At 37.0% G+C, this 14,971-nt stretch overlaps 1 protein-coding gene across 1 annotated transcript in view; it reads right to left on the reverse strand.

The window, feature by feature from the left end:
- TEX15 (testis expressed 15, meiosis and synapsis associated) overlaps window positions 1–14,971 on the reverse strand; it is a gene marked incomplete at its 3' end in the record, with an annotated part of 132,863 nt that overhangs the window by 113,256 nt on the left and 4,636 nt on the right. The window lies entirely within an intron of this gene.

Below are 14,971 nucleotides of genomic sequence, written 5' to 3' on the forward strand. Positions count from 1 at the left end.
GTGCTTTGCATTTTCTTCTAGCATTCCCCCTTCTTAAAAAGAAAATGTCTCTTGTGCCATGGTTAAAAGTGCTGAACGTCTTACTCAGATGATACTCTGTGGTGGCACATCTGTGCTGTAGCTCGTAGTTTTCTGCAACTAATTACAGGCCTGACACCAAGTTGTGGAGCTAGAGAAGCAGATGACAAAAAGGTTGGTGGAATGAGAAAAAAGGACAAGGACAGGTCACTCATCCACAGCAATCAGGATCACTTGGTAAGCCGGATGCAATCAAATGATGTGTTTTAATATAACCAAGCATGGTTGTCACATATTCAGGAACAACTAAAGCAAGTCACACTTACAGAATGGGGACTGTATTCTGGAAAGCAGCGACTCTGAAAAAGACTTAAAGTTATAGGGGGCAACCAACTGAACATGAGATCCGAACAGGACTAGGAGAGCTAATGCAACTCTTGGAAGTTTAGACAAGATAATACTAAATTGGAGATGGGAAGTGTTATTACCTATGCATACAGCATCAGTAAGCCCATAACTGGGCTACTGTATCCAGTCCTGGCATCCAGACTTCAAAAAGAAGATGAATAAATCAGTGAGGATTCTAATAAAAGATACAAAAATACTTTGACCTGGAAAATCTGCATTGCAGTGAGAGACTAAAGGGATTTAATCTATTTAGGTTATCAAAGAGAAAGTTAAGAGGAAACTTAATCATAGTCCAAGTATTTACACAGAAAAAAAGACGTCTGATATTAGGTAGCCTTAACCTACACAGATTGCAGTAAAACAAGATCCACCATCTGGAAGCTGAAGTTAGGAAAAACGCAAATTGGAAACAAAACGCAACTTCACAGTAAAGGATAAACTATTGGACAGTAAAGGACTTGGCTCCTCATCTTTAAAGTAGCAAGACATTTATACTCCTAGAATTTTTTTAAAAAAACCATCATAGCTGGAACTGAGCTTGGTCTAAAAGAGAAAAACGAAGCATCTCTTTTAGATTTGTAAAATGCCTTTGCTCTTGAGTTGGAATGGGCCATCTAGTAGGAAAATAGTTCCTTTCCTCACTGGATTTGACCCACAAAGTATGGCAGTTCTTTCAGTATAATCCAGGGGTGTGATTTTTCAAAAACGTTGCCCTCCCTCTTGCCTTCACTAAGTTATGTGCGTGCTCAATGCCTTTGAAAATCAAATATAAATGTTTAGTGTAATAAAACCACAAGCCATTCAGGGAATATATTCACTCTTAACTGTGCCATATGTTTACACACACATCACATATGTAAAGATGTCCATCCGACAGATTAATCTTTCTTTATGGTTGTGTAGTTTATCACCTCAGACTGCCTCTTCTACTTTACTCACTAATCATTTCCCTGAGGAGTCATTCTAACATATCAACCGCTTGGGAGGCCTCTGACAGTAACCAGTTAAAATAAAAGTCAGCCTGCCATAGAAATATTTCCTTCTTTTTCCCCCAATAGTTGCACCTGCCCAAGACTCAGGGGAATGATCCATATTCTATACTTAAAATGCTACTTTAAATGGTGTTGAAACCTTCTAGAGCTAGAAGGAAGTGCTGCCCTTCCCCCCACCCCCAGCCCAATTGGGAAGTTGGAATCTCCCATTGCCAGGGTTACAAACCTCCCATTTCAAGACTTGCAGGGCTGTGAGATGGTAGACTTTAAACTCGTGACATTTTATGTGTAGATGAGCTATTTAGTGTAGTCTGCAGAGGTTTTATGGCTCCATCTGAGCCCTGCACTTTTAGACATATGGAAATTATGTCACCTAGCATTTGGACGTGGAATGATATAAAACCAACCTGGATATAATTTTTTAATATTAATTAAAACATTTCCAAAATAGTTGTATGCATTGTGGCATATATGAAATACATGGTGATATGGTATAAACGTTGTAACTGGCACTCATTTAGGTTGATCTGCATAATTCATTTGTTGCTTTACCACTAAGATCATCTCCAGTCCAGGCTGATAAAGATTTTATCTCACTACACCTTAATTAATCCATTCTTTCTCACATATGCACTCAACTGAAGAAGCATTCAAGGGTTTAAAATACTAATCTGAAATGTAATGACATTTCATTGTCAGAAAGCCTACGAAAAGAGCCACTATTCTTGACCCACATTGGCAGCATTTTGCATTTTCCTGGCAAACCTGAAATCAAAACATCTGCCACAGACAACACACAATAGTTGTAACATATTTAATTGGACTGTTACACTAAGCAATAAGAAGGTGCTGGGAATGTACAGTTCTAACTGCTTAGATAACATTTGGTACCTTTTTTTTAAAAAATGAAAGCTGAAAACAAAATTAATAAAGTCAAACGTGGATAATGAAGGTTTACTGCTATCAGAACTAAGGTATCAACGTCATCCAATTCTGCATTTTCATTCTTTTTAAAGAACAACAATGATCACATAGTAATTTTTCTAACTGCTGATTTTAATCACTTGTGGTTATCAATTAGTAATTATTTAAAGTAAAAGTCAACTAAATTGCTTGTTAATCACAAGGTTTCTTTTCACTGGTCTTGCATGTTGCATTATTTCCCTATCCAGCATATAATGTTGGAAAAATACTACAAGGGAAAGATTTTTGTCTAAGTTTGTGCTTTCTTGCTGTTTTGCCCTCTTCTGGACTGTGATCTTGTTATAGGTTTTAAACATTTAACATTATCTCACCAGAAGAACTATTGCAAATTTTCTCAGAGAATACTTTAGCAGGAAGACATTTCTGTTACGCTGTGGTGAGATCAATTCCCATTAAGTGAGCAGAAGTAGCGTCTGTTTTGTCTTCTCTCTGCTTTCTATCCAGATATATTGGGAAGCAAATACAGCTGATGTACACATCCAAGATTCTAAGCACAAAATTGATGTAGTAGTTAAGTGCTAACAAAATCACTTAAAATCCATTTTCAACTTGAGTTCTACTCTGAGCTAATTTTTATAGAAAGTAGTAAAATCATGCATCAACTGACAATTAATTTTATCAGCTATTCAGACAACCTTTTCAGTCCTCAAAAGCAGGAATAAACTAAACAATTAACAGCAACATGTTACCTTTGTTACAGAAGCTTTTCACAGGACCAGACTACATCACTCAATTTTTCAATCCATCACTAAATGTTGTGTTTCAGTGGTGAGGAAACTGATTCCTACATAAGGCATATTGTAGAGCGTACAGGGATTTGAGATCCTTCTGCATGAAGGACATAGTAAAAAGGTAAGACATAAGCTTATAAGTGATTATGGGGCCATTTTAATTACATGCAATTTACTGCAATGGAAAATGTTTCTTGTAGTGTAAGGATGTCACATGAAGAGGTAATTATCCATCCTTTCTAGTCCTAGCAGGTTTCTGTTTGAAGAAGTTTATTTACAAAATGTAAATCTCTGTGCCTTGATGCAGTCATTACAGCAATTGAACTTGGCCCCAATCCTGCAAACCTTCACCATAGATTTCATTAGCACTTCTACAGGCAGAGGGCTTGCGGGATTGAGCGCTTAATCCATCTTCAGAATGGCAATGCTTCATGATCCTGAATGACTGTACTCGAGGGTATACTTTGTCTCTGAACTTTTGAACCTTTTCAACTTCAAGTAGGGTAAATCAAATATGTTTGATTCAACTGATGCTCGTGGTCAAATGCAAATGCAATTTAGCATCGCTACAATGTATCACTCTGACATTCAGAATTTAAGTTTAGAGAATAAAAAAATAAAATGTGCATAAGAAAATTACTTTTAGATGTGCTTAATAAGCAAGTGCCAGCTATACATAAAAATAAGTAAAATTCTAAAGTTGGCATATAATTTTTTCATTTTTATTTTCAGCAAAGTTTAAATACTACACGACAAACGTAGCATTTTATAGCTATACAAATATAACCGTCATGCAGGCCAAAAAAAATTTAAAAATGGCCATTTTTGTACATGGTTCAGAAAATCAGTAATGGATGAAAAATGAATCTTTCCAGTAGTTCTGCAAAAAAGAATAGCAGAAGGCACTCACAGCACTGAAAACAATGTCTTTCCATTCACCCCTGGACTGTCTGTGAACCACTGGAAGAGGCAATAACAGCACACAAGCTTCTGCCATGAGGATACCAATATTCACCTTCATATCTTGAACACACACAGGAACGTTAGTGCAGTGATTAATAACTTATTTACAAAGTTGATGGACCAGTCCTATTTCAGTTAATGCCTCCTTGACTTTGTAAACATGTGAGTCTTGGTCAAAGACCAAGGACCTACCTACTATCTGAAGGACAGATTCAACCACTGGAACCCAGGTATCATTATTGCTACGTGGCTCTGTGGACTCTACCAACCATCACTACTGCTGTATGGTCTGAGGCAATGGTGACTCCAAATCACAGCAATCATCCAAGCACACTTGAAGTGCATTTTCTCCCAAGTTCAGAGCCTTCATTCTCACTATTTCTGATAGCAGGCATAAAATACTTCTTGTAAGTGCATCTCAGTCAGAGCAGTTTCAGGCTGAAAAATATATTCTCAGTTCTTGTAGATATTCTCTGGTCTTTTCTATAGATAGACTTTTGTTGCTAGACATTTAGATTTGCCTCCAATGCTAGGAGACACATTCTTGAGGTGTCTGGTGGCAGCTAAATGATATCAGTACTTTGTACTTATAGTGACTTTCACCTGATGATCTTAAAGCATTTAATGTTTTTATTAAGAACGAAGACCATAAATTAATGTCAGTTCTAGACTATATTTACACTCCACTTGCAATTTCTCTACAAGTGCTGAATCAAGTGAACACACAAAATGTATAAACTCATTAGGTAACCTACCCAAAAGGCAGCACTACAGTACTGAAATCACTGAGACAAACACAACAGAAAGGTGTCCCAACAGCCACTGCCAGTCACAAATCAACAACCTGAGACTCACATTTTTAAGGGAGAAACACAGGTGTTCCTCTGAAGAACAAACATTCCAAAAGCCAGCTCCTTTCACTGGAAGACAACAGGTCAAAATGTTGCCAAGTTATTGGTGAGAAGTGAATCTGCAAACAGACAATTTTTCCTAGCAAGACTCAAGAATAGCTGACTTTGGAGGTACATGTCTCAGAACACTGTCTTAGGCATTGCAAAGACCCCCAAATGGAGCAAGTGAAACTGAAGTTCTAACCCCAACCAGGACTTTGGAGAATTCATTAGGTGTACAAAGAGCACTAACGCTTTGTTCACTCATAAATAACTTTTTTTTAGCCCTAACAAAAATGCACTCTGGTCCTACCCAAGAAAGGAAAGACTAGTACTATGACAACTACAAAGGACTGATTTTCAAGGAACAGTAACTTCTCTTTAAAGTGTTTATTTCTAAGTCAGGTTTATGCATTTACAGAAAGTCTAACTCCTAACTGGAACATTGAACCACTCAAATGAAATATGCGTTTCTTTATATATATCTAACTGTTAGCAGCTATAGAAATGAGCTACTTACATCAGCATGGTGATTGGAACAAAGAAGATCAGTACCTTAGAAAAAGCTATTTTTTCTTTTCTTTCTTGTTTCTCCTTTATCTCCTTCAAAGGATTTTTTTTGTATTTTATTAAGTGTTTCTAAAATTTAATGTTTCCTTTTCCATGTTGGAATAGTTCAGGAATTTTCATTTAGCTAGTCAAGACATTTTTATATAATTATGGTCCGTGTACTAACAACAGGATTCAAAACAAGAGAAAACTTTTTAAATGGATAAAATTGTTGCACCAAGTTAACATTTTTATGGGCACAGTATTTAAAGAGAACAATTTAGTTAAATGTCTTGGTTTGCTACACTCACAATTACTCAGTCATTTTACTTTAACGCAATGAATTTCCTTTAAAAACAAATTCACCCTTTTTTTTTGGGAGGGGGGAAATCAGGGCCTCATTTAAAAATATTTTGTTATATTATTGTAGCTTTTTTTGATGCACTGAAAACAAATAATTTTAAACAGGTCTATTTTGTTAACAAGTATACATTGAAACAAGGTTCCTTTGTGTGCCTTAATTTTTAGTAGGTGAATCCCTCTTCATCTGACTAAATTCCAAAATGGAAAATCTGTGACTTTTTGTACAAAACAAATAAACTGATGTGTCTAATCTGCAAACAGGTGAATAGTCCACTGGAACTTGAAGAGAAGCCCATTTTTAACAAGTAATGCATTAGGAGATTAGAAGATAAATGAGAACAGCTCATTGAACACGAGTGGCAACCTACGGAATCCAAGTGCTGCTGCAGACAGAGTAGAGAAGAGCTGTACAATCAGATGTCACCTTATAGCAGAGGCTGACTGCTGAAGCTAATAGTGGTGTGCAAACCTTTTCAATTTAACTGAGACTGTCTTCTATGTAATGTTTGAACTGGTGAAAGTTTCAGAAGGACATTCCGCTCCTCAGACACAATGGAGCTGTCAGGGTGAATGAAGCTCATCTGTGCAGGAGACAGAGCTTTCTTGGGGCCATTCCCAGGCTGTGGAATAAAATTCCCCGGCTGTGGAATAAAATTCCCCAGCAGGTACCATAAACCTCACCATCTCCACTACTAGTGTAAGGTGCACTTCTTCATCCTACCTTCTCTGATATAAATATCCAGGTTACTGTGTGTACATTAAAAATACAAAACATTATATTGCACATACAGTCGGGGACAGGATAAGAGAAAGTTGGGGATTGGTCCTGTTTTGAGCATGGGGTTGGACTAGATGATGATCTCCCGAGACCCCTTCGAACCCTGATATTCTATGAACAGTCCTCATGTGACAGATGCAGTCACATGCCTAAATGCATGTCTGAAAGGCACTCAAATATTATGGTGATGAGGGAAGTATCAAATAGAAGGAAATTTTATCTAATTTTATTTACATTACATTATCACATTACCTTGCTTTACACAGACTGGATGAAAATTTGACTGAGGAGAATCCAATCAACTTTTCAACACAGTTAGATTTTCTGGGAGGTTGAATTACAGCCAGCACCAAAAAAACAAAACCAAAACAAAAAAATTGTCCCCCCGGTTCAAATAAAAAATTTCATCACCTCATTGGATGGGCACTTCAAAAACTTTATGAACAAGCAGCATAACACAGTGTATCACTTGAGACCTAGCAAGAGTTGCCTAAAGCAGTCTTTTGGAAGAAGCAGAGGCTCAACTGTAAAGTTGGAAAGCTAATGGGTGAAATCCTGGCCACACTGAAGCCTATGTCAAAACTCCATCAACTTATGTGAGAGTCAGGATTTCATCCAATGAGTTCAATGTGTATTGCTTCCAATTTTCAATCAGATCAGCCTGTAGTGTGGTCACTTTGAAAATGTTGAATTAGTTACAACAATATTCTTAAAGAAAAATCATTCTTTTCTGACAGATCAGTAAACAATTTTCCCCCCCATCAAAAACGTTGGTTTAATCTTAGATGCCCTTTTAAGGCTCCTGACAATCAAGATATCACATTCTTAACTGCAAGCAACTCAAAGACAGATGGACTATGCTCGAGGGAACAACAACAACAAAAATGCACAAATCAAACTACAACAGGCAGAGAAAAGCGTTAGATGTAAGTTATTTGAGATGAAATTGTATGGAGCTCTGCACACAAAAGACTATCTCCAAACAGGTCATTAAAGGCAGCGTTTCCCCCAAAGTAGTTACAAAGAGCGGGTCTGCTTGGCATAACCACCCCCACACAACCATGTTTTTCAATCAACTGCCGGCTATTCTGGGTTACACATGAAACATGCTGCAAAATGAAACTATAGTAAGATAGACCATGAACTTGCAGACCTAATACACTCACATCAAAACTGAACCTAAAATTGTGAATATTTAGGGTCCAAGACCGCAGCATTTTCCCTTTGTCTTAAAGCAAGGCTTTTATTAAGTTGGGATGACTATTTTTATGCTTTATTTTTATGTTTATTTTTATACTGTTTCTATAGATCATACCAGCAGAACATGGAAGAGCTGAATTAGCTAATGTTGTCTGCTTGGGAACTTTTTTCTCTTACGACCAGCAGCTTTGAAACTAGAGAAGTTTGAAATTTGTTTCCAGGTGAATGCAAGCTGGGGGTCTCAGAAGTGAATGCTTCAGTTTTAACTTTTATACTAGCTTTGCATTTTTCTTAGTTATTTTTGAAAAATTTTAAATACATTTTTGCAAGATGGTACTAAAAAAGGATCTTGGTGGATCTCATGACCAAGAACAGCTGATGTGAATGGACTCAGTCTGTCTGTATCTCAGAATGGGCTTAGCTCCTAAACCCACTGAAATCAATGGCAAAGCTCCCCACGACCTTAATGGTGCAGATTCAAGGGAAGAGTTTGTGGCTCTGCCGAGTGATTGATTGGCCATACATTGGCAGCTCTACTGACCTTGCAGAATTTTCAGGCCAACAGTTAACTGAAATGGGGAGATTCTTCACTTCATAAAACTGATCTAACCAAAAACCAATGGATGATGCAAGTAACACAAGAGGGGAAGTGCCCCATTACAAGTTGCCAATGAATTCCTGAAGAGTAGGTATATGGGGAGAAGCTAGCCAGGCCATCATCGTCAAAAATGAGGGGGAAAATGTGCAATTGTTGCTTCTAGATTATGGGCAATGTGATGCCACCACTCTCGACAAGAAAGCCTGTGATTTCTCCATCCCCAGACCTGGCCACAAAAGGGTGATAATCCAACATCTTGTGACCTCTGAGATTTAACACCTACAAGCAACCTGCTTCTAGCCAGCAAGCAAGCCTGTCAACAAAAACCAGCTGAGACAAGAAAACAACAGGCTAATCTTTTCAACAGCAGTATTAGCTTCTTCCAAACCTGCATGAAAACTCAAGAGTTGCAGCCACCATCTTGCCCAAGTATGAACCTTTTTTGCCCTTCAGATTACTAAATTACTGTATAGTTTACTCCTCAGTCTAAATAATCTAGAAGGTTTTGGCATACATGAGGTCTAGATTTAAAAAAAAAAAATCCTCACACAAATCTTTACATTCTCCCTAGAAATTGCATTGACACAAACATTTTACCCTCTACCTTCCTTCATATGCTGGAGAAATTCTGTGAGGTCTTGAAAATACAGTTTATCCAACCTAATTATTTCTGCAGTCAGATCATTGCCATGTCCTTCATTAGTGGGATTTGGAAAGGCTGATGTACAGGAATAAATGTTTTCACCACATGAAATACTCCTGGTTCACACAAGACTTTCACTATTTGAGGAGGAGAGCATATAGATAATATGGCAATGTAGCCTGAGCTCATGAATGCTGGCGCAATCTGTATGAGCTTCAAATAGTTAAAAATGGGGTTAAGTGAAAACATTTTGACACCCGTAAGACAGCATGGTAAATTAAATACTTCATGTCTGAAAAGCATGGGGAGGAGAAACAGCTAGGAAAACTACAGCCTTCTTTGTGCATTATAATAAAAGAAGCTGGACCCATATAATTAGCTTGCCTAACACCTTCCATTATAAGAGATTCTCGTCACCTTTTTTGAGAGGTTCTCACACCTCCATTGTTTGCAGCAGGTCTTTGAAATTCAGCCAGAGAACACCCTTAGGCTAGAGAAGTGCCTTTTCTTTGTCCTATTAAGTTATGTTAAGAGATCTAAACTGTTAAAAAGCACCATTTTCTGGCTGTGGTTTGTATTCCTCAGAATAAAATTGGCAGTTAAAAGAACATTAATGTTGAACAGTCAAGTGCTCAAAATCTAGGAAATACCAGAATTAAGGTAGCCTGAGCAACCTTAACTCAGCCCTCTTGTGCACAGTCAGTAGAATGCAGTCTTTAATTCATAATCTCAGACTATTTTCCCCCCAAAGAAGCTCTTCTTCATTCAGCGCACAGCATGCTCTGGAAATGAGGTAGCTATTGTTTTTACACTCATCATTCCATGTATGACTCCACACCTAATTTATTGCATACATTCTAACCCTGCAATGAATACAGAATTAATAAATTCCTCTTGGAATTTTCCCTGGCACTCATCACAGTAGTATCTGAGTGCTCTGCAAACATTAATGAATTTATCTTCACAACACCTCTGTGAGGCAGGAAGATATTTTTTCCCATTTTACGAAAAGATAATTGAGACACAGACAGAATAAAGCCAAAATTGTCAGGTGTTCATTAATTTTAAGTATCCAACTTGAGATTCTTATTAATGTTTCAGAAGATGTAAATGTTATAGCACTTTATATGTTCAGAATACAAGTCCCATTGACCTCAGTTGCAACTGTGCTCAGCACTTCCACAAATCAGGCCCCAGGTGTCTCTCAGTGGGCGTCCTGAGAATGGTGAACACAGTTAAGGACCACCTGTGAAAAGTTTAGCATAAGTGACTTACACAGAATCGCATAGAAACTCTCTGGCAGAGGCAGGGATAGACACCAATCCTCAAAGGCAGCATTCAGCTGCCGTAACCATAGGACCATCCTTTTTCTTCCTGAAATCCTCTGCCTCACTCACTACACATCTTCCAACTTCTGCAACAAATGAGGCATGGGTCCTACAGACAACATTCTCCTTCACTGCAAACCCCTGATTCATTCCCTGTTCACAGTCCATCTTGTGCACTGAATGAAGCAGGGGTCCGATTGAAGCAAATGTATATGATCATGTAATTAAAATGTAAACACACAAGAGTACCAACTAGCACATGCAACCTTAATTCTGGCATTTCTTAACTTTTGTACTTGATTTTGCACTCTTAACATTCTTGTAACGTAGATCTTTTTAAAAATGGAATTGCCTAATTTTTTTTTTAAATAACCAACAAATTCCATCTTTTGGAACCTTATTGACCCCCCAGCTTGGGTCAGTAGCAGGGCTGGGACTTTTAAATCCATCACACAGACCTTCACCACTTGGGCTAATGGAGTAACTGGCAGCAGTAGTAGGCTGTTATCCTCTATGTGGACTACAGCATTAGAAGGGAATGAGACACACACGTTGCAATGGGTTATATAACTGTTTAAAGATAGAAGAATGCTAAGACTCAGGAATGCTGGGTTCAAATTCCAAGTTTGAGAGAGAGTGTGGTCTAGTGGTCACTGATCCTTCTTCTCCTGTCCCTCCCATTCCCCAGCAGGCCGCTTCTGTTCCTGTCCCCCTCTGCTCCTCTCCAACAAAATGTATTAAGAATGTAACTTGAGAAGTATTTGTATGGGTTTAAGGTTGACCCCAAATACTGAGTCCATATATTGCTTGATATTTTAATCAATCAGTTATAGAGATCCTGTTGTCCCACCATTCTGAGTGTAAATACATTTTTTGCATTAATTAAATGTTTTCATATTAAAGCAAAGCTTGCTATTTGCAATATGTACGAACATATCTAATTTAATTAAAAAAATCTACTTGCTAGACTTTTTAGCATACTATTGAATATTGACATACTGTTAACATCCTGCCCTCCCAATCTCACACACACTCTTTCCCTGCCCCCCTCTGGTGTGTTTGTGTATTTTATAAAGGTTATTGGGGGGCGGGGGTAGAGGGGTGGAAAGCTTCAAAGTCAGAAGTCTTAGAATAACTGATATACACTTCTCTTCCTCTCTTGGACGAATCTATCCATTTAAAAATTATCTTGTTTGTGATCCATATGGTGCACAGGTTGAAATTCACATACTTATGCCATGAAACATCCCTCTACCCACTGGGTGAATTTCACCCAGTGATTAAGAAGCCAATTTAATTGGCAGTACTTAAATTAACCACCCAAATACATGAGCTGCATGATTTTCTGAGTTTAATATTAAATACAGGCAATGTAGGAGAGGTCTGATACATTTTTAAAACCGATGTATTTGCAAAAGCTTAAAGGGGTATCTTTTTAGGGTGATTTCACAACTCCCAGTTTCCATCAGAAGGAAGCCTGTCAAACAGGAAAAAGGAATAAGAATGTGTATAATTCCATAGACAAGAAAGGGCTGAAAAGGTAAGAAATAAACTTACTGTAAAAAAAGTCTTGATTCTAACAAATTAAAAAACATGCCAGGCTTTGGCCATATGCTTAAAATTACTAAACAGTGCTTGGTACAACTATTTAATTGTATTAACCACTGAAATGCTGTGTTTACATCAAAGTGTTCTCAATGCTTCAAACTGATGCTTTGACATTCTTAGAAAACCAGCTGTTATTGATGCTGAGGCTTTTTTTAGCATTTTTTAAAACACTGATTTAATTTAGAACCTCTTATGAACTCAGCCAGGCACATCCTCTTACATAAAGAAACTATGATACCCTAAACATGATGCATAGCACAAGATAAGAAAATGCTTTCAGTGTTACTTGACTCCATGGCTAAATGTTTGCCTCAGCTGGGCACTGATGACCTTTGTTATGCCCATTAACTAGACGGTATTTGAACCACAAATTGTTGATTCTGGGTAAAATCCTGGCCCACTGATATCAGTGGCAAAAACTCCCATTAACTTCATTAGGGCCAGGATGTCTCCATCATTATTCATTCAGCTGGCTATTTCATTCTATTCCAGAAGCTGCACCATTTCATTAAGTAGAACTCTATCAGAAACATAACCTTTCAGCTACATGATGTTAAATTTAACAGTTTTTGTAGTTTACCAAAAATTGTACTTGTTAAGTGTTCAAGTTACGCCAACAGATGGAACTTCAGGATAACAAACAATGGAACTCCAGCAGGGTTGTCAAGCCTCCAGGATTGTCCTGGGGTCTCATTATGTCATGTGATGAAACCTCCAGGAATACGTCCAACCAAACTTGGCAACCCATAAACTCCAGTGATAAAAGTTTGCTAGGTCTTGATATTTTCAAAATACTACTTTCCTGTATATGTATAAATACAGGTGGTACACAGATCTCAGGTGTGATAAGATTTTCATGAAAAGCACTTTGTTATAGTGAGAGTTATTAATCCCACAATATTTAATAGGCTGTCACCAACATTTAGAGCTTCCACAGATTTGTATTTTTTTGTTTTTAAAAAGAGCGGGGCTAAAAGCCTGTTTTTAATATTTCAAAATACCTGATTCCAGGAATGCCCTGTCTCCTAACATGGATGCTTTTATTCTGTGACTCCACAAATTCTGCCATCATTATGCAAGATTTTATATTATAAACAAAGTCAAAAACTAGGATTTAATAGTGCTAATAGACTACTAACATAATAATGAACTGCAAGCATTTGCCATGTAAAGAGAAATCAATAACCTTTACAAAAATGTTAGTCAGATGTAGGTTTTGGTTCTATAAACAAACAAACAAAATCTAATGAATAAATCTTATGCTACTGTCCGATAATCATTTTTCATTTTTTGTAGCAGTACAATAAAATTTTAATGACTCCAGATGAAAGCAAAAGGACAATGGGTCAACACAAGAGACTACCTTGGATAGTATCAATAATGTAAAATAGCTATATCCATTACTGAATTGAGAATATGCAGTACAACTATAACTGCAGATTAAGGTCTCCAAATTCAAATATAACTTTTTGACACTGTAGTACCCAACTGCACATAAGGGTGTATTCAGAAATTGGCCCAATCCTGTTCCCACTGAAGTCACTAGAAAAATTCCCATCTGCCTCAATGGGATCAGGATATGGGACAAAACTTAAAAGCAAAAGAGCTACCATCAAAAATAATTATGTTATGGACCCTATTCTGCAATCTTTAGTCATGTGACTACTTGCATTGGGATTACGTCAGCTTCAGCAAAAGTTGCAGGACTAGAACTTCATTTGTATTTAAAATTGTGAATATGCCTATCCATGTATTTGACATGTACACTATTACAAATACATGCACACATATACTTGATCCATAAGTACTTTGCTGTAATTCATTCTAGGATTTCTGCTGACAGCATGTACGTATAAGAAAATACCTCAAGTTGTTTGTGGCTGGCATTTTAAATGTAGTGTACTTTTTCATTCATATAACTAAAGAAAATGTTCCAAATCTAAATTATTAAAAATCATATAGGAAAGACAAAGTGATTTTTAAAAGCCATGACACAGAAGGATTAAGCTATTTTCACCTTAGAGGAAATAGCATAGAAAATAAATTGCAAGATGTATAGTTTTTTTAGGACTTATTTTGTAGACTCCGCATATATTGTATTTACAGGAAACATATATATGTACCATTGCAATGGGACTATAGCCTGCTTACTAACTCGTTTTCCACACTGTGAAAACCCTGTACAGTAAAACCAAACAACAAAATAAATGCATTTCCACTGCACAAAATTACTACAATTTTGGTTAAAAGGGTTGTCGGTCAAGTAAGCAACAGTTCTCCTAATTCTCCTCCCCATAGAGTTTAAGTCATTTTAATAGGCCACTGAAGAAAAAGGATGCAGCCATTTGACTAAAATACATTTAGCAGAAAAAGTATATTAAAATTGTTTTTGGTAATTTTGTTTGAGCTTTATACAAACAAACCAGTTCTAAACTCTTCTAACAGTGTATTTGGGATTTTACATTTATCCTACCTAAAGATTTGGACCATTTGGGGATTTAAAGACAGATTTGAAACACTATGGCAGCTAACAGTAAACCTGCATACAAAGCTGCCAGTAAAGTCTAAGACTACTTATTTCACGAGACACCTTGAAATAAGTTTTTTTTTCTTCTATTTTTCCTTCTGCTCTACTGAGAGTCATATACCATCCCCTTCTCCACCCTTCTCTCTAAATAAATAATACATCAAAACATTTAAATGCAGAAATCTTAAAAGGGATGCAATAAATAATATATGTAACAGCTCTCAGTGAAATAACACATTTAACCAAACTGTGTTCCAGGCAGAAACTGATTTTTAAGTTTTTTTAAACTGTGCACTTCAGATAAATATATTATTTCACTTTGAGCTACTGTGGATTTACAATATACACATATTGGATTTATACATATTAAATACACATATGAAGCACTTAT

The sequence above is a fragment of the Lepidochelys olivacea genome, assembly GCF_965140295.1.
Source record: "Lepidochelys olivacea isolate rLepOli2 genome assembly, chromosome: 4".
Taxonomy (NCBI): domain Eukaryota; kingdom Metazoa; phylum Chordata; order Testudines; family Cheloniidae; genus Lepidochelys; species Lepidochelys olivacea.